This window comes from Canis lupus, chromosome X (assembly GCF_003254725.2).
Source record: "Canis lupus dingo isolate Sandy chromosome X, ASM325472v2, whole genome shotgun sequence".
Lineage (NCBI taxonomy): Eukaryota > Metazoa > Chordata > Mammalia > Carnivora > Canidae > Canis > Canis lupus.
Genome location: NC_064281.1, coordinates 103,144,724 through 103,165,131, shown reverse-complemented (window position 1 = coordinate 103,165,131; position 20,408 = coordinate 103,144,724). Strand labels below are relative to the sequence as shown.

The window sequence follows — 20,408 nt, the reverse complement described above, 5'->3', positions numbered from 1 at the left end:
TCTGGCCTCTGCAAAATGGATCTTCAGGATAACTACAGCAATATGGAGATTGCTTCTTATGAAATTGCATGCAATCCTTGCCTGGCATAACTATACTATCCTGTAGCTAAATTAGAACTCAAAGAACCAATGTGAATCATAAGAATACTGAAGTAGGGGCATTTTAGTTTTGGTTTGACCATGTACTTGCTGTGTGACCTAAGTGAGCTGTGGTCTCATTATCTGTAGACTGAGGAAAACATACATATCTTTCCTACCTCACATAACTGTAAAGTCCTAACAAGATAATGGGTTGGGAAATGCTGTGAAAATTATAAAGATATGCAGACATAAAAGTGATGATTGTTTCTGAATGAAGAAATATGACTAAGATTTCTCCTAATTTAACCTTATCATTGTGTTTCAAGGTATAAGGGAATCTAGGAAGTCAGTGGTTGCATTTATAAGCACCTTTCCTTTCCCTTCAATGCTAGAAACAATATTCAGCCAGAGAAGAGCTTTATAAACAGTTTAAGTATTGGAACAGATCTCCCACCATCTTCGAATTCCTGTCAGTAAGCCCTTATAAGAGCAATATAATAGGCCATTCAAGCTAAGGCTTCAGCATTTGAGAAGAACAGGGAGGAGAGTTTAAAGAAGTGCAATGTTGAATGATGTCCTCCAAGATTCTTCACTCCTTTAATTGAACCTACTGAGGATAATTGATTCAGTCAGGGGCCATACATAAGTAAAAACTAACTTTAAAAACGTTAATGGTTTTGTTTGTCAACCCCCCAAAAAGTGATTTTAAAGTGTTCAACCTAACTTTTTCTTTGTGAACTTAAAAAGACTTCTTTTTTAAAGAAGCCTAACACTTCTTTATATAAGACTTGCTGCACAAAAGCTAGCTTAAATATACATTATTCTAAGTTGTTTTCATTGCTAGGAATATGTTCTGAATATAGATCTCCTGAATACTGATGCCTATATATATATATTTTTATAATTATATATATATATATATATATATATATATATATATATATAGCAAGGGAATACTGTTTCATTTCTATATATATATTACATTTACATATATTTTAAAAAATAAGGTCAATTTATTCAGCCACTTGGTGTAACTAAGGATATCAAGCATGAAATTTATGTTTAGTTTCTAGTTCAGGGCCATCACTGAGAGACAATAGAAAGTGAGAGCTAAGAATGAAGAATGGAGAGAAAAGACAGTGTCAGTATCAAGAATGAGAGGGGGATCCCTGGGCGTCTCAGTGGTTTAGTGTCTGCCTTCCGCCCAGGGCGTGATCCTGGAGTCCCAGGATCGAGTCCCTCATTGGGCTTCCTGCGTGGAGCCTGTTTCTCCCTCTGCCTGCATCTCTGCCTCTCTCTCTCTCTGTCTCTCATGAATAGATAAATACAAATCTTTAAAAAATAAAAGAATGAGATATAGCAGAGAATAGTTGTGTTGTGTCACATAAAAGTAGAATGAGGACTGGGAGAAAGTGAAAGGGAGGGCATATTTAAGCTGAGTAGGAGGACAGGTTTTCTCTCTAGATAACTACAGTTATCTAATATGACGGAAGAAGCAGTTTTGTAAATTAGTGAGCTCACCCCCACATCGATGCAACATTCAATTTTAGTCTGGTCAGCAGTAGAGTAGACAGATTCTCTGTATTAGACCACAGACTGAACTGGGCCTAGTCAGTACAACTGGAGAATCTATGACATCATAATTATGAGGAAGAAGACATGGCAGAGACAAACAGAAGTACAGACAAAGCAGAGGGAGAGAAGAGACATCTAGGAGAAAGAGAGGTCTAGGGAGTGAAGCTAGGGGAATATGGAGAAAGAAAATAAGCAAAGAGATGGAAAGAGAGAAGTAACCATGCTTATCAAAGGGGAGGCAGGGCACTGATTAAGCAACGTCCCTTTCCCACCACGTTTTTAATTCAGGGTTATCGTCATAAGTTTTCTCCACTTTCACACTCCCTATTAGCTCTTCAATTCAATGCATCTTTTAAGAGAATTCACTTTATTGCAGCATGATTGACTACAAAAAGCTGTACATATTTAATATATACAACTTGATGAGTTTGGAGGTAAGTATATACATGTGAAACCATTACCACAATCTAAGCCATAAATGTATCACCTCCAAAATTTCCTTCCTGCCCTCTTTATCATTATGGTTATTATTAGTGATATTATACAACATAAGATCTACTCTCTTACTAATTTTTAAAGCATACTATATACTATTGTAAACTATAGTCTCTATGTGGTATGGTAGATCTCTCAGACTGATGATCCAGAAATCCCACTTCTACTTCCAAGGGAATTTAAATCAGGATCTCAAAGAGATATCTGCATCTCCATGTTCATTATGGCATTGTTCACAATAGCCAAAACATGAGAGCAACCTAAATGCCCATTAGTGAATGATGGATAAAGAAAATATGCTATATATGAGGAAGTCAGGATCCATGGGAACAAGCCTCAAGTAAAAAACATTGTATATCTGGGGTGCTTTCTGCCTGTGGCTGTGGTTAAACTACTCTTGCACAGCAGAACCAGGATGACTGAATGCATCCCTGGTTACAAGCCGGACTTAAAATAGAGGACACTCAGGCTCTGAAAAACACCAATGAGCTGCCTGGGTTGCCTTCCAACCAATCAGGAGGGAGCTTTCTTCTGTTTGGGGAGACCAGCCTGACTATTCTCTGTTGTTGTTCTGTCTTCCTTCTACTCAAAGGTAGCCCCAGTAAAGCCTTACATGTGCCTTTGCTCTTGGGGTCCAGCCTCATTTTTATGGTTGTCAGGCCCAAGAACCCAAATCCAGTAACATACACATACAATGTAATACTAGTCAGCTTAAAAAAGAAGGAATTCCTGCTATTTGTGACAACACAGATAAATCTGGAAGGTGTTAATGCTAAATGAAATAAACCAGGCACAGAAAGACAAATACTACATGATACTACTTACACGAGAAACCTAAAATAGTCAAACTCCTACAAGCAGAGAGTAGAATGATGGTTGCCAGAGACTGGGAAGAAGGAGAAATAGAGCAGCACCAGTCAAAGAGTACAAAGTTTCAGTTGTACAGGATGAGTAGGTCAACTCCCAGTTTTTGTTTCCATCACACAACTGAACCTATTAAAAGTGACCAAATGTACTACAAATGGCTGAATCTAATGTTCTTTCTCTGTCTTTAATTTTATCTAGTATTTCTTACCATTTTCACTTCTTGAAAGTTTTTCTTCCCTGTCTTCTAAGATTCATTTTCTCTCAATTCACTCCTTACCTTTTTGTTTATTCTTTTACTATGTCAGCTCCCTCTTCTTTCTGACTTCTAAATATACACATTTCTAAAATTTACATAGCATTCAAGATAAGTTAGCTTACTGTATAGCAACAAACAACTCCCGAATTTTGAATGGACTGAAACAACAAAAGTTTATTTCTTGCTCATGCTATAAATCTATCAGCAGTGTGTCTCTGCTCACTGAAGTTACCTAGGGACCCAGACTGATTAAAATTCTTGATGCATGCTTTAATGATTGTTAAGGCAGGAGAAAAGAGGCATGTTGAACCATGTATTACCTCTTTAAGTTTCTGCTTACAAGTGATATCTTTTATCCATGTTTAGTTGGCTAAAGCTATCATATGGCAGTGATGTTATGTGTCTGGTAAATGGCAATGATGTCATATATCCAATAAAATGTGAGAATAGAGTGCTTTTGAAAGACTCTAATGATCATCATATATTCCTCTCTAATTCCTATAACTTTATTCTTTCCATAGGTGGTCAAATCTGGCTTTATGACTATGTATGGTTCTTTGTATTTATGGCTTCCAAATCTTAAAGCTACGGCCAATATCTTTCTTTAGCCAAAAAGTCTTATGTCTGTTTGGCGCCCCAAGCCCCAGACTGTTGGAAACTAAAATAAAAAAATTGAAATATACTTGAAATAAAACTATTGTTTTTATTTCCTACATCTAATGGCACCTGAATTTTCCCAATAAATCAGGTTGGGAACCTTAGTCATCATCCTTCTTTCCTTAAATTTCTTATATCAGTCACTATGGATTGGTGGTTTTTACCACTTCATTATGTCTTGTGGCTCCTCTTCTTCCCTGCTACAGATTCCTTTGTTGAAGTCTTCTTTGTATCTCTCACATGGACTCTTGCAATAGGTTGCAAATTAGATTTTACCTTTTTCCATATATGCATCCTAATGTTTATAGCAGCATTATCAAAAATAGCCAAAATATGGAAAAAGCCCAAGTTCATTCATATTCATTGATGAATGAATAAAGAAGATGTGGTACACACACACACACACAATGGAAATGGAATATTACTCAGTCATCAATAAGAATGAAATCTTATCATTTGCAATGACATGGATGGAGCCAGAGTATTATGCTAAGTGAAATAAGTCAGAGGAAGACAAATACCATATGATTACACTCATATGTGGAATTTAAGAAACAAAATGAACTAGCAAAGGGGAAAAGAGAGAGGGGCAAACTAAGAACAAACTGATGGTTACCAGAGGATGGGTGAAACAGGTGATGGAGATTAAGGAGTGCATTTGTGAAGAGCATCTGGTGTTGTATGGAAGTGCTGAATCACTAAATTGTACACCTGAAACTAATGTTACACTGCGCATTAACAAACTGGATTTTACAAGACCAGAAGAACTGTGGAACAGATCAACAAAACCAGGAAAGAATTGGAAAGACTTAATAAGATAGATAAACCATTATCCAGCCTTATTAAAAAGAAGAGAGAGAAGACTCAAATTAATAAAATCATGAATGAGAAAGGAGAGATCACTACCAACACCAAGGAAATACAAACGATTTTAAAAACATATTATGAACAGCTATACAGCAATAAATTAGGCAATCTAGAAGAAATGGACGCATTCCTGGAAAGCCACAAACTACCAAAACTGGAACAGGAAGAAATAGAAAACCTGAACAGGCCAATAACCAGGGAGGAAATTGAAGCAGTCATCAAAAACCTCCCAAGACACAAAAGTCCAGGGCCAGATGGCTTCCCAGGGGAATTCTATCAAACGTTTAAAGAAGAAACCATACCTACTCTACTAAAGCTGTTTGGAAAGATAGAAAGAGATGGAGTACTTCCAAATTCGTTCTATGAGGCCAGCATCACCTTAATTCCAAACCAGACAAAGACCCCACCAAAAAGGAGAATTATAGACCAATATCCCTGATGAACATGGATGCAAACATTCTCAACAAGATACTAGCCAATAGGATCCAACAGTACATTAACATTAAGAAATTATTCACCATGACTAAGTAGGATTTATTCCCAGGACACAAGGCTGGTTCAAGACTCGTAAAACAATCAATGTGATTCATCATATCAGCAAGAGAAAAACCAAGAACCATATGATCCTCTCATTAGATGCAGAGGAAGCATTTGACAAAATACAGCATCCATTCCTGATCAAAACTCTTCAGAGTGTAGGGATAGGGGGAGCATTCCTCAACATCTTAAAAGCCATCTACGAAAAGACCACAGCAAATATAATTCTCAATGGGGAAGCACTGGGAGCCTTTCCCCTAAGATCAGGAACAAGACAGGGATGTCCCCTCTCACCACTGCTGTTCAACATAGTACTGGAAGTCCTAGCCTCAGCAATCAGACAACAAAAATACATTAAAGGCATTCAAATTGGTAAAGAAGAAGTCTTCAATAAATGGTGCTGGGAAAATTGGACATCCACATGCAGAAGAATGAAACTAGACCACTGTCTTTCACCATACACAAAGATAAACTCAAAATAGATGAAAGATCTAAATGTGAGACAAGATTCCATCAAAATCCTAGAGGAGAACACAGGCAACACCCTTTTTGAACTCGGCCACAGTAACTTCTTGCAAGATACATCTACGAAGGCAAAAGAAACAAAAGCAAAACTGAACTATTGGGACTTCATCAAGATAAGAAGCTTTTGCACAGCAAAAGAAACAGTCAACAAAACTAAAAGACAACCTACAGAATGGGAGAAGATATTTGCAAATGACGTATCAGATAAAGGGCTAGTTTCCAAGATCTATAAAGAACTTATTAAACTCAAGAGCAAAGAAACAAACAACCCAATCATGAAATGGGCAAAAGACATGAGCAGAAATCTCACAGAGGAAGACATAGACATGGCCAATATGCACATGAGAAAATGCTCTGCATCACTTGCCATCAGGGAAATACAAATCAAAACCACAATGAGATACCACCTCACACCAGTGAGAATGGGGAAAATTAACAAGGCAGGAAACACAAAAGTTGGAAAGGATGCGGAGAAAAGGGAACCCTCTTACACTGTTGGTGGGAATGTGAACTGGTGCAGCCACTCTGGAAAACTGTGTGGAGGTTCCTCAAAGAGTTAAAAATAGAACTGCCCTACGACCCAGCAATTGCACTGTTGGGGATTTACCCCAAAGATACAGATGCAATGAAACGCCGGGACACCTGCACCCCAATGTTTATAGCAGCAATGTCCACAATAGTCAAACTGTGGAAGGAGCCTCGGTGTCCAACGAAAGATGAATGGATAAAGAAGATGTGGTTTATGTATACAATGGAATATTACTCAGCCATTAGAAATGACAAATACCCACCATTTGCTTCGACGTGGATGGAACTGGAGGGTATCATGCTGAGTGAAATAAGTCAATCGGAGAAGGACAAACATATATTCTCATTCATTTGGGGAATATAAGTAATAGTGAAAGGGAATAGAAGGGAAGGGAGAAGAAGTGGGTAGGAAATATCAGAAAGGGAGACAGAACATAAAGACTCCTGACTCTGGGAAACAAACTAGGGGTGATGGAAGGGGAGGAGGGTGCGGGTGGGGGTGAATGGGTGACGGGCACTGAGGGGGGCACTTGTTGGGATGAGCACTGGGTGTTATTCCGTATGTTGGCAAATTGAACACCAATAAAAAATAAATTTATTATTTAAAAAAACTGGATTTTAAATAAAAGCTAAAAACAAGATTTTACCTTTTTCATCTTCCCTGGATACTTTTTTTCCAGAATAATCTTATATTTTGATTATATCGCTCCGTTTCCAAAACCCTTTGATTCTCACCACCTCCAAAATGAAGTCGTAACTTCTTAGCCTGACATTCAGTACCCTTCATTATCATTTATTACCTGTCCTACCTAATCTTCCTGGAATGCAGAATTTTCAGTGCAAAAATCTGGAAAATCACAGGCAAACTAGGATGAGTTGCCTCCCTAGTTTTGACATACTCAGCATTCTCCAGACATGCCACTTTCTATGACTTTGCTTACATCCCTCTGACCAGAATGGCTATCCATCCATTTCTCTCCATCAAAATTCTAGCCATTTATTTCTCAATGTCTTCCAAGTATTCTTTCTCCTAAGTCAGAATTAATATTTTCCTTTAGAGGTCTCACAGTAGTTTGGTTTTTTCCTCATCTGTTATAACACATACCACTTTCTTCAATAAATTGCAATTAATGGAGTATATACAGTACGTATTCATCTCCTTCTCTAGGTTGTAAACTCTTTGAGGGCAGAACCACATATCATTTATCTCCATACCTGGCATAATGCTTTATCTACAATAGGGAATACATAAATACTTGTTTGATGAAAGTTGGAGATCAAAGAGAAGGTTGAGGGCAAGGAAATAAACAAATGTGGGCGTAGAGGGGTTATAGAGTTTGGAAGGTACAGGAAATGGGAGAATCTCAAGCATGTCCAGCTCTTTACTCCTGCAGTAATATCACACCCATTTTTCCTAATAACCATCCAAAATAACCAGTAATTTACTTTAGTAATTGGTTTTCATAAAAAGTAATTGGTTTTCATCAACTTCTTACTAATTACCTGGTCTTGTTTACTGTTTACCTCTGCTAGAAACACTATGTACCTACTGCTCTCTACCAGCCAACATTATACAACTGTCTAGTCTCTATTTTCAGAAGCTCTTACCCCCATATCACTTTTAGCTTGTCACTTTTTATCCATCCATAGTAAGCATCCTCTACCCCCACCCACTCTACCCCTAAAACTTTTACCAGTACTGATACAGGAAAATTTGTGCTTCCTCACTTCTGCTAATAATCTTGAGTCCTAACCCACTAATAACTTATTTCTGGGCCATATAATAATAGGATATTCTATAATATTACACTTGCAGAATGAAGTGTTGGGGTAAAAAAACACCTAAACATTAGAAATTTGTTCCTCCATTTTAATATCTTTTGTCTCTGTGTGCTGGTCTTAATTTGGAGAAGTGGGAGTTATGGGGGAGCTTGCATTATTGTGGCCTTGATCTACCTCATAGGTCATGGCCCCCCTTTACTAAACTAAGCTGTTCTTCTCTTTAAGTAAATTAAACAAATGGATATTGAACATCTGTAATGTGTGTGACACTGTGCTACCTACTGCGTTCTTGACAATACTCTAAAAAAACCAAACAAACAATACTCTGCACATACTTCTATTAGAGCATTCTGTGTATTAAATTACAGCTGTTGGTTTAGATTTTGTTTTTTTCACTAAACTGAGAGTGAGAATATGTTTTTTTCAAGTGTATCCAGTGCTCAATACAGTGTCAAGGACAAAAAGGGTGCTCAATAAATGTTGGAAGAATAAATGTATAGGTACTTAAAAACAAAAGCAGAAGAAATCAATGAGAGACATGATCCCTGCTCTGGATGAGGTCACCAACAAGCAGGTAGAAAGGGAGAAGAGCTCTGAATATAAATAATTTTAAATAAACCAGACAAACAAGTCTGTTTTGTTTTGTAGAACCCAGTGAAAAACTGAGAGACTCATTTTGCCCAGGGTATCTTGAGTCTTTTTACATTTGAACTCAATGAAACTTTGGAGGATGACTTAATTAAGTCATAATGGCTTATGAAAGGTTTATCTTTGGTCCTGATTTTCCCATATTGTCATCCAACTTAGGCTTTTATTTTGTTCTAGAAATTCAAGATTTAATGGCCAGTTTCATTTTTATGCTAACCAATATTTTTTTGTCACCATGGATAGAGGGACTAATATTAAAAATCAAAGTAGGTTTGTTGTTTTTGTTGGGAGAGGAAGAGGAAAAATGAGAAAGAAGAGGTATGGTACTTAAATATTTTGAGTCTAACACTGATGCAGATATACTGACAAGTATGAGTGAGTTTTTAGGAACACCATGATGGAACATTAGAGCTGGGAATATCTTGGATAACTGAATTATGAAGGCCAATGTGATGTTTAAGGGTATGGGCTGTGTAGACAGACATGGTTTTGAATCTTGGCCCTGCTACTTCTATGTAACCTTGGCCAAACCATCTAACTTCTCCGAATTTTATTTTTGTCATCTGTAAAATAATTTGTATGTTAGAATGATGTTATAAATATTAAATGAAATAATACATAAAAATTATCCTTAGCATACAGTAAGCACTCAGTAAATTTATTTCTATTCTTCTATTATTGCAGGAGCCTGAATATAATTCTCAGGTGACACAGGCATTGACTACAAGTTCAACAAAATGGCATTTTAGTTTATTCCAGGCCTGAGACTCTGAGTTTATACTTCTTTGTCTGGGGGAAAGTAAACTTTACTCACCAATGCCTGTGCTGATCAGATAACCTCACACAGCCCAGACACACTGCATAATTCTCCGACAGCAATAACTCAGCTCGCAGTTCCCAGGCAGAGATTTGGGAGAAAGTCCAATATCCGGGAAGCACTAGGATCTACAACTTCCTGTGGCCTGCCTAGTGAAATTTGACCAGATAAGAAGAGTTAATAAGAAGCTCCCGAGATAGAAAATCTTTTATCTCTGAATGTGGATATATTGATGTTAAATACCTGAATGGATGAGGTTAATTTGAATAATCTTCTACTGTTGCAAGAAATATGGAAAAGTGCTCAGGAAAACTTGAAAAACTCTTCACACTTACAGCATGAACTGAAAGAAGTCTTTTATTATTCTGAAAAATGACAACTCCACTGTTTTGCGTAAGGGTAGAAACTTTTAAGGGCTGGACCCTTAGGCACCCCATTGTGGTGCCTAGAAAGAAATCAAGACTCATATTTTGGACCTGCCTTCTGTAACACTTTGCAAATCATGCCAGATTCTCATCAAGGCTGAACATTTTACCTTGAGGTCCCTAAATATTTCCAACTACAATTAATGACTTGAAATAAACATTGCAATGAAAGTATTTAATGGCTATAAATTCAATCACCAAGAAGTTCTTCTCTTTTGAATACTCAAAGAATAGGATCCCTGGGCAATGACTTATTATTTCCCTTGCCTGCACTGCAATGATTACAGAGACTGTCCAGGTAAATATTTTGATAACTAGATTCTCCTAGTGATCCCTCCTTCCTTTCTTATCTTGAAACAATTTTGTAACTGTGATCATATGTCCCCTTTTCTCCTGTCATCGTGCGGGGGTGAGGGGGGGAATTTACTATAAAATGTCAGAAGCTGTATTCATGGTTCAAACTCCCTTTGTAAGCAAACCCAAGTTACAGGCCTGATAAAGATTTAGCAAGAGAGCAGCATAGCTTAGTATTTGAGTAAGATCTCTGATGTCAGGCAATCCTGAGTTGAATTCCCAGCTCTGCCACTTAGTAATTGTGTCACTTCTGTACATTTAAGTTTCTTCATCCGGAAAATGGATATGATTATAGTTATACTTATCTACTAGGGTTGTTTTGAGATTAAATAAAAACAATTCACAGCAGTGTTTGATTAAAATGTTCAGTAAATAGTAGCTACTGTTATTATTGAAAGCAGATTTCCCCAAGTTCACAAGATGAGAGGATGTAGTGGAAGTAGTAACTGTGAATATAAGTACTTTATGAAGTATGAGGTAGTTCTGAGAGTATACCATTGATTATTCAGTTGAGTTGGGCTGCAACTGAGTCCCATAGGACCTCTGCAACTCCTAGGGCTACAGCTATATTAAAGGATGCTTGGGCTTTTTTTGCAATGGGTTTGCCACCAGAACACAGGTGTCGTGAAAACCACCGCTAAATCTAAACCAAAATGGGAAAGGAAGAGACTCACATCAATATCGTCGTCATTGGACACGTAGATTCGGGCAAGTCTACCACTACTGGCCATCTGATCTACAAATGTGGTGGGATCAACAAAAGAACTATCGAAATATTTGAGAAGGAGGCTGCTGAGATGAGAAAAGGCTCCTTCAAGTATGCCTGGGTCTTGGATAAACTGAAAGCTGAATGTGAATGTGGTATCACCATTGATATCTTCCTGTGGAAATTCAAGACCAGCAAGCATTCTGTGACCATCATTGATGCCCCAGGACATAGAGACTTTATCAAAAACATGATTACAGGCACATCTCAGGCTGACTGTGCTGTCCTGATTGTTGCTGCTGGTGTTGGTGAATTTGAAGCAGGTATCTCTAAAAATGGGCAGACCTGTGAGCATGCCCTTCTGGCTTACACACTGGGTGTAAAACAACTAATTGTTGGTGTTAACAAAATGGATTCCTGAACCACCCTACAGCCAGAAGAGATACGAGGAAATTGTTAAGGAAGTCAGCACCTACATTAAGAAAATTGGCTACAACTCTGACACAGTAGCATTTGTGCCAATTTCTGGTTGGAATGGTGACAACATGCTGGAACCAAGTACTAACATGCCTTGGTTTAAGGGATGGAAAGTCACCCGTAAAGATGGGAATGCCAGTGGAACCACACTGCTTGAAGCTCTGGATTGCATTCTGCCACCAACTCGTCCAACTGATAAGCCCTTGCGTCTGCCTCTCCAGGACGTCTACAAAATTGGTGGTATTGGTACTGTCCCAGTGGGTCGAGTGGAGACTAGTGTTCTTAAGCCTGGCATGGTGGTCACCTTTGCTCCAGTCAGTGTTACAACTGAAGTCTAGTGTGTTGAAATGCACCTGAAGCTTTGAGTGAGGCTCTTCCTGGGGACAGTGTGGGCTTCAATGTCAAGAACGTATCTGTCGGAGTTCGGAGCAAGATGGCGGAGGAGTAGGGTCTCCAAATCACCTGTCTCCACCAAATTACCTAGAAAACCTTCCAATCATCCTGAAAATCTATGAATTCGGCCTGAGAATTAAAGAGAGAACACCTGGAATGCAACAGTGAGAAGAGTTCGCGCTTCTATCAAGGTAGGAAGACGGGGAAAAAGAAATAAAGAAACAAAGGCCTCCAAGGGGGAGGGGCCCCGCGAGGAGCCGGGCTGAGGCCGGGGCGAGTGTCCCCAGGACAGGAGAGCCCCGTCCCGGAGACGCAGGAGCTGCACCGACCTTCCCGGGCGCAAAGGGGCTCGCAGGGAGTTGGAGCAGGACCCAAGAGGGCGGGGATGCCCTCGGGCTCCCCGGGACAGTAACAGCAACTGCGCGCCCAGGAGAGTGCGCCGAGCTCCCTAAGGGCTGCAGCGCGCACGGCGGGACCCGGAGCAGCTCGGAGGGGCTCGGGCGGCGGCTCCGCGGAGGGGGTTGTGCGGCCCGGGAGCGCGAATCCAACAGCGCAGGTGCCAGAGCACAGGGCGCCGGGGACACAGCCCAGGATCCGGCCTCCCCCCGGGACAGGCAGAGGCCGGGAGGGCCCAGGACAGCAAGGACGCTCCTGCCCCGAGCTGAGCAGATCAGCGGCCCCGCCCGGAGCATCCAGGCCCTGCAGACGGAGAGCTCCAGAGTTCCTGCGGGGGCTGAATCCAGGGCTCCAGAGCTGACCCCGCCACTGGGGCTGTTCCTCCTGCGGCCTCACGGGGTAAACAACCCCCACTGAGCCCTGCACCAGGCAGGGGCAGAGCAACTCCCCCAACTGCTAACACCTGAAAATCAGCACAGCAGGCCCCTCCCCCAGAAGACCAGCTAGATTGACAACTTCCAGGGGGAGCCAAGGGACTTAAAGTACACAGAATCAGAAGATACTCCCCCGTGGTTCTTTTTTTTTCTTTCTTTTTTTTTTTTTTTGTTTTGCTTTTTGATTTGTTTCCTTCCCCCACCCCCCTTTTTTCTCCTTTCTTTCTCTTTCTCTTTTTCTTCTTTTTTTTTTTCGTTTTTTTTTCTTCCTTTTTTTTCTCTTTCTCTTTTCTTTCCTTCTTTCTCTCCTCTTTTTCTCCTTTTCCAAGTACAACTTGCTTTTGGCCACTCTGCACTGAGCAAAATGACTAGAAGGAAAACCTTACCTCAAAAGAAAGAATCAGAAACAGTCCTCTCTCCCACAGAGTTACAAAATCTGGATTACAATTCAATGTCAGAAAGCCAATTCAGAAGCACTATTATACAGCTACTGGTGGCTCTAGAAAAAAGCATAAAGGACTCAAGAGACTTCATGACTGCAGAATTTAGAGCTAATCAGGCAGAAATTAAAAATCAATTGAATGAGATGCAATCCAAACTAGAAGTCCTAACGACGAGGGTTAACGAGGTGGAAGAACGAGTGAGTGACATAGAAGACAAGTTGATAGCAAAGAGGGAAACTGAGGAAAAAAGAGACAAACAATTAAAAGACCATGAAGATAGAATAAGGGAAATAAACGACAGCCTGAGGAAGAAAAACCTACGTTTAATTGGTGTTCCCGAGGGTGCCGAAAGGGACAGAGGGCCAGAATATGTATTTGAACAAATTCTAGCTGAAAACTTTCCTAATCTGGGAAGGGAAACAGGCATTCAGATCCAGGAAATAGAGAGATCCCCCCCTAAAATCAATAAAAACCGTTCAACACCTCGACATTTAATAGTGAAGCTTGCAAATTCCAAAGATAAAGAAAAGATCCTTAAAGCAGCAAGAAACAAGAAATCCCTGACTTTTATGGGGAGGAGTATTAGGGTAACAGCAGACCTCTCCACAGAGACCTGGCAGGCCAGAAAGGGCTGGCAGGATATATTCAGGGTCCTAAATGAGAAGAACATGCAACCAAGAATACTTTATCCAGCAAAGCTCTCATTCAAAATGGAAGGAGAGATAAAGAGCTTCCAAGACAGGCAGCAACTAAAAGAATATGTGACCTCCAAACCAGCTCTGCAAGAAATTTTAAGGGGGACTCTTAAAATTCCCCTTTAAGAAGTCCAGTGGAACAATCCACAAAAACAAGGACTGAATAGTTATCATGATGACACTAAATTCATATCTCTCAATAGTAACTCTGAATGTGAACGGGCTTAATGACCCCATCAAAAGGCACAGGGTTTCAGACTGGATAAAAAAGCAGGACCCATCTATTTGCTGTCTACAAGAGACTCATTTTAGACAGAAGGACACCTACAGCCTGAAAATAAAAGGTTGGAGAACCATTTACCATTCGAATGGTCCTCAAAAGAAAGCAGGGGTAGCCATCCTTATATCAGATAAACTAAAATTTACCCCAAAGACTGTAGTGAGAGATGAAGAGGGACACTATATCATACTTAAAGGATCTATCCAACAAGAGGACTTAACAATCCTCAATATATATGCCCCGAATGTGGGAGCTGCCAAATATATCAATCAATTATTAACCAAAGTGAAGAAATACTTAGATAATAATACACTTATACTTGGTGACTTCAATCTAGCTCTTTCTATACTCGATAGGTCTTCTAAGCACAACATCTCCAAAGAAACGAGAGCTTTAAATGATACACTGGACCAGATGGATTTCACAGATATCTACAGAACTTTACATCCAAACTCAACTGAATACACATTCTTCTCAAGCGCACATGGAACTTTCTCCAGAATAGACCACATATTGGGTCACAAATCGGGTCTGAACCGATACCAAAAGATTGGGATTGTCCCCTGCATATTCTCGGACCATAATGCCTTGAAATTAGAACTAAATCACAACAAGAAGTTTGGAAGGACCTCAAACACGTGGAGGTTAAGGACCATCCCGCTAAAAGATAAAAGGGTCAACCAGGAAATTAAGGAAGAATTAAAAAGATTCATGGAAACTAATGAGAATGAAGATACAACCGTTCAAAATCTTTGGGATGCTGCAAAAGCAGTCCTAAGGGGGAAATACATCGCAACACAAGCATCCATTCAAAAACTGGAAAGAACTCAAATACAAAAGCTAACCTTACACATAAAGGAGCTAGAGAAAAAACAGCAAATAGATCCTACACCCAAGAGAAGAAGGGAGTTAATAAAGATTCGAGCAGAACTCAACGAAATCGAGACCAGAAGAACTGTGGAACAGATCAACAAAACCAGGAGTTGGTTCTTTGAAAGAATTAATAAGATAGATAAACCATTAGCTAGCCTTATTAAAAAGAAGAGAGAGAAGACTCAAATTAATAAAATCATGAATGAGAAAGGAGAGATCACTACCAAAACCAAGGAAATACAAACGATTTTAAAAACATATTATGAACAGCTATACGCCAATAAATTAGGCAATCTAGAAGAAATGGACGCATTCCTGGAAAGCCACAAACTACCAAAACTGGAACAGGAAGAAATAGAAAACCTGAACAGGCCAATAACCAGGGAGGAAATTGAAGCAGTCATCAAAAACCTCCCAAGACACAAGAGTCCAGGGCCAGATGGCTTCCCAGGGGAATTTTATCAAACGTTTAAAGAAGAAACCATACCTATTCTCCTAAAGCTGTTTGGAAAGATAGAAAGAGATGGAGTACTTCCAAATTCGTTCTATGAGGCCAGCATCACCTTAATTCCAAAACCAGACAAAGACCCCACCAAAAAGGAGAATTACAGACCAATATCCCTGATGAACATGGATGCAAAAATTCTCAACAAGATACTGGCCAATAGGATCCAATAGTACATTAAGAAAATTATTCACCATGACCAAGTAGGATTTATCCCTGGGACACAAGGCTGGTTCAACACCCGTAAAACAATCAATGTGATTCATCATATCAGCAAGAGAAAAACCAAGAACCATATGATCCTCTCATTGGATGCAGAGAAAGCATTTGACAAAATACAGCATCCATTCCTGATCAAAACTCTTCAGAGTGTAGGGATAGAGGGAACATTCCTCGACATCTTAAAAGCCATCTATGAAAAGCCCACAGCAAATATCATTCTCAATGGGGAAGCACTGGGAGCCTTTCCCCTAAGATCAGGAACAAGACAGGGATGTCCACTCTCACCACTGCTGTTCAACATAGTACTGGAAGTCCTAGCCTCAGCAATCAGACAACAAAAAGACATTAAAGGCATTCAAATTGGCAAAGAAGAAGTCAAACTCTCCCTCTTGGCCGATGACATGATACTCTACATAGAAAACCCAAAAGTCTCCACCCCAAGATTGCTAGAACTCATACAGCAATTCGGTAGCGTGGCAGGATACAAAATGAATGCCCAGAAGTCAGTGGCATTTCTATACACTAACAATGAGACTGAAGAAAGAGAAATTAAGGAGTCAATCCCATTTACAATTGCACCCAAAAGCATAAGATACCTAGGAATAAACCTAACCAAAGAGGTAAAGGATCTATACCCTCAAAACTATAGAACACTTCTGAAAGAAATTGAGGAAGACACAAAGAGATGGAAAAATATTCCATGCTCATGGATTGGCAGAATTAATATTGTGAAAATGTCAATGTTACCCAGGGCAATATACACGTTTAATGCAATCCCTATCAAAATACCATGGACTTTCTTCAGAGAGTTAGAACAAATTATTTTAAGATTTGTGTGGAATCAGAAAAGACCCCGAATAGCCAGGGGAATTTTAAAAAAGAAAACCATATCTGGGGGCATCACAATGCCAGATTTCAGGTTGTACTACAAAGCTGTGGTCATCAAGACAGTGTGGTACTGGCACAAAAACAGACACATAGATCAGTGGAACAGAATAGAGAATCCAGAAGTGGACCCTGAACTTTATGGGCAACTAATATTCGATAAAGGAGGAAAGACTATCCATTGGAAGAAAGACAGTCTCTTCAATAAATGGTGCTGGGAAAATTGGACATCCACATGCAGGAGAATGAAACTAGACCACTCTCTTTCACCATACACAAAGATAAACTCAAAATGGATGAAAGATCCTAATGTGAGACAAGATTCCATCAAAATCCTAGAGAAGAACACAGGCAACACCCTTTTTGAACTCGGCCATAGTAACTTCTTGCAAGATACATCTACGAAGGCAAAAGAAACAAAAGCAAAAATGAACTATTGGGACTTCATCAAGATAAGAAGCTTTTGCACAGCAAAGGATACAGTCAACAAAACTAAAAGACAACCTACAGAATGGGAGAAGATATTTGCAAATGACGTATCAGATAAAGGGCTAGTTTCCAAGATCTATAAAGAACTTATCAAACTCAACACCAAAGAAACAAACAATCCAATCATGAAATGGGCAAAAGACATGAACAGAAATCTCACAGAGGAAGACATCGACATGGCCAACATGCACATGAGAAAATGCTCTGCATCACTTGCCATCAGGGAAATACAAATCAAAACCACAATGAGATACCACCTCACACCAGTGAGAATGGGGAAAATTAACAAGACAGGAAACAACAAATGTTGGAGAGGATGCGGAGAAAAGGGAACCCTCATACACTGTTGGTGGGAATGTGAACTGGTGCAGCCACTCTGGAAAACTGTGTGGAGGTTCCTCAAACAGTTAAAAATAGACCTGCCCTACGACCCAGCAATTGCACTGTTGGGGATTTACCCCAAAGATACAAATGCAATGAAGCGCCGGGACACCTGCACCCCGATGTTTCTAGCAGCAATGGCCACGATAGCCAAACTGTGGAAGGAGCCTCGGTGTCCAACGAAAGATGAATGGATAAAGAAGATGTGGTTTATGTATACAATGGAATATTACTCAGCTATTAGAAATGACAAATACCCACCATTTGCTTCAACGTGGATGGAACTGGAGGGTATTATGCTGAGTGAAGTAAGTCAGTCGGAGAAGGACAAACATTATATGTTCTCATTCATTTGGGGAATATAAATAATAGTGAAAGGGAATATAAGGGAAGGGGGAAGAAATGTGTGGGAAATATCAGAAAGGGAGACAGAACGTAAAGACTGCTAACTCTGGGAAACGAACTAGGGGTGGTGGAAGGGGAGGAGGGCGGGGTGTGGGAGTGAATGGGTGACGAGCACTGGGGGTTATTCTGTATGTTAGTAAATTGAACACCAATAAAAAATAAATTAAAAAAAAAAAAAGAACGTATCTGTCAAAGATGTTCGTCGTGGCAACGTGGGTGGTGACAGCAAAAATGACCCACCAATGGAAGCAGCTGGCTTCACGGCTCAGGTGATTATCTTGAACCATCCAGGCCAAATCAGTGCTGGATATGCACCTGTGCTGGATTGTCATACAGCTCACATTGCTTGCAAGTTTGCTGAGCTGAAGGAGAAGATAGATCGTCGTTCTGGAAAAACGCTGGAAGATGGTCCCTAGTTCTTGAAATCTGGGGATGCTGCCATTGTTGATATGGTTCCTGGCAAACCTATGTATGCTGATAGCTTCTCTGACTATCCTCCTTCAGGCTGTTTTGCTGTTCGTGACATGAGACTGATGGTTGCTGTGGATGTCATCAAAGCAGTGGACAAGAAGGCAGCTGGAGCTGGCAAATTCACCAAGTCTGCCCAGAAAGCTCAGAAGGCTAAATGAGTATTATCCCCAATACCTGCCACCCTAGTCTTAATCAGTGGTGGAAGAACGGTCTCAGAACTGTTTGTGTCAATTGGCCATTTAAGTTTAATAGTAAAAGACTGGTTAATGATAACAATGCATCGTAAAACCTTCAGAAGGAAAGGAGAATGTTTTGTGGACCATTTTTTGTGTGTGCATGTGTGGCAGTTTTAAGTTATTAGTTTTTAAAATCAGTACTTTTTAATAGAAACAACTTGACCAAAAATCTGTCACAGAATTTTGAGACCCATTAAAACAAAAGTTTAAAAAAAATAAAGGATGCTTAGAAAGTAGCAATTTTGAACACCAAAATCCTTGGTCATTAAAACAAAGTAGATTTAAAAAATAACCTTTAGTTATTAGACGGGATAAACATTGGGGTATAATACTTGTGTCTGTCTTAATGTTTTAATTCTCCAGCAAGAGGTTGACAGTTCCCTATTTGGCTTTTGCATTAAACACAAACCCAACAAAGTGGTGGAAATGCATTTATAATTCTTGCTTTTGGGTATATCGCTTTGATTAGTTGAAAAGCAAAGTTGAGGCATTCTATGAAGAACTCCCATTCTTTTAGGAGTTGGAAACACATCTGAGATCTACACCTGAAAAGAGAAGGGAAGCTGGAAGACACAGTGGATTGGCTTTTCATACACCTGAGATTGGACTGAAGTGGCATTGGATTGATTGGACTGAGGTGCTAAGAGTATGGAATTGTTCATTTTTGTTGTTGGAGTACCAGTTGCCTAGTATAAAGGTGTTTGCTGAGTAAACGAGATCTAGATATTAAGACACCCACATTAACTTGACACAAAGCTGGGGAATCCCCCCTTCCTTCTGCATCTCTAAGACTTAGGTTTTCTTTTTTTTTCTTCTCAAAGATTTGTTGATTATTTTTATAGAAAGAGAGAAAGAGTACACATGAGTGAGGGTGGGTGCAAAGGGAGAAGGAGAGGGAGTGATAGCCTTAAGCAGATTCCATGCTGAGCAACACACAACACTGAGATAATGACCTGGCTGAAACCAAGAGTTGGGTGCCTTAACTGACTTACCACTCAAAGGCCCCCCTTTTTTTCTTTTTTAAAGATTAAAGTGAAATTTACATATAGCAAAATACACGTATTTTAAGTGTAAAACTGATGAATTATGAAAAATGTATATACCTAGTAACCACAACCTCAGTAAAGATATGGAATATTTCTACAATCCCCCAAAATTCTCTTGTAGTTCCTTCTAGTCGATCTCTACTGCAACCGGCGACCACTGTCCTATTTTCCATTTCCTCGGATTAGCAATGCCAGCTCTTAAACTTCATATACATAAAAGTATACAGTATGCATATGTTTTGTATCTAGCTTCTTGTACTTAACATTTTTAAGATTTCTCAGTGTTGTATGTATGTGTTAGTTGTTTGTTGTTTCTTATTAGTGAGGAATGTCCGTGGTATGAATATACCACAGTTGGTTTACCTATTCTTCTACTGAGAGAATTTGTGTTGTTTCTGACTTGGGGCTAAGTTGAATAACACTACTATAAACATTTGTGTTCAGGTCATTTTGTGGACATATGTTTTCAGTTCTCTTTGGCAAATATCTAGGTGTCTAGTGGCTGTGTCAGAGTAGATAAAGGTTTAACTTTTTTTAAGTTGTCAGATGTTTTTTGAAATTGTGAAATTTTACCTGCTCACCAGGAATAGGAGTTCCATAGCTTCACATTCTTGCCAAAAATTGGTTTTGTTTTTATTTTTTATTTTAGTCATTCTG

The 20,408-nt window shown here is 39.5% G+C and overlaps 1 pseudogene; it reads left to right on the top strand.

Annotated features, from left to right (window-relative positions):
* Positions 1 to 19,198, top strand: part of LOC125754678 (elongation factor 1-alpha 1-like) — a 166,730-nt pseudogene extending 147,532 nt beyond the window's left edge.
* Positions 19,199 to 20,408: the final 1,210 nt, after the last annotated feature.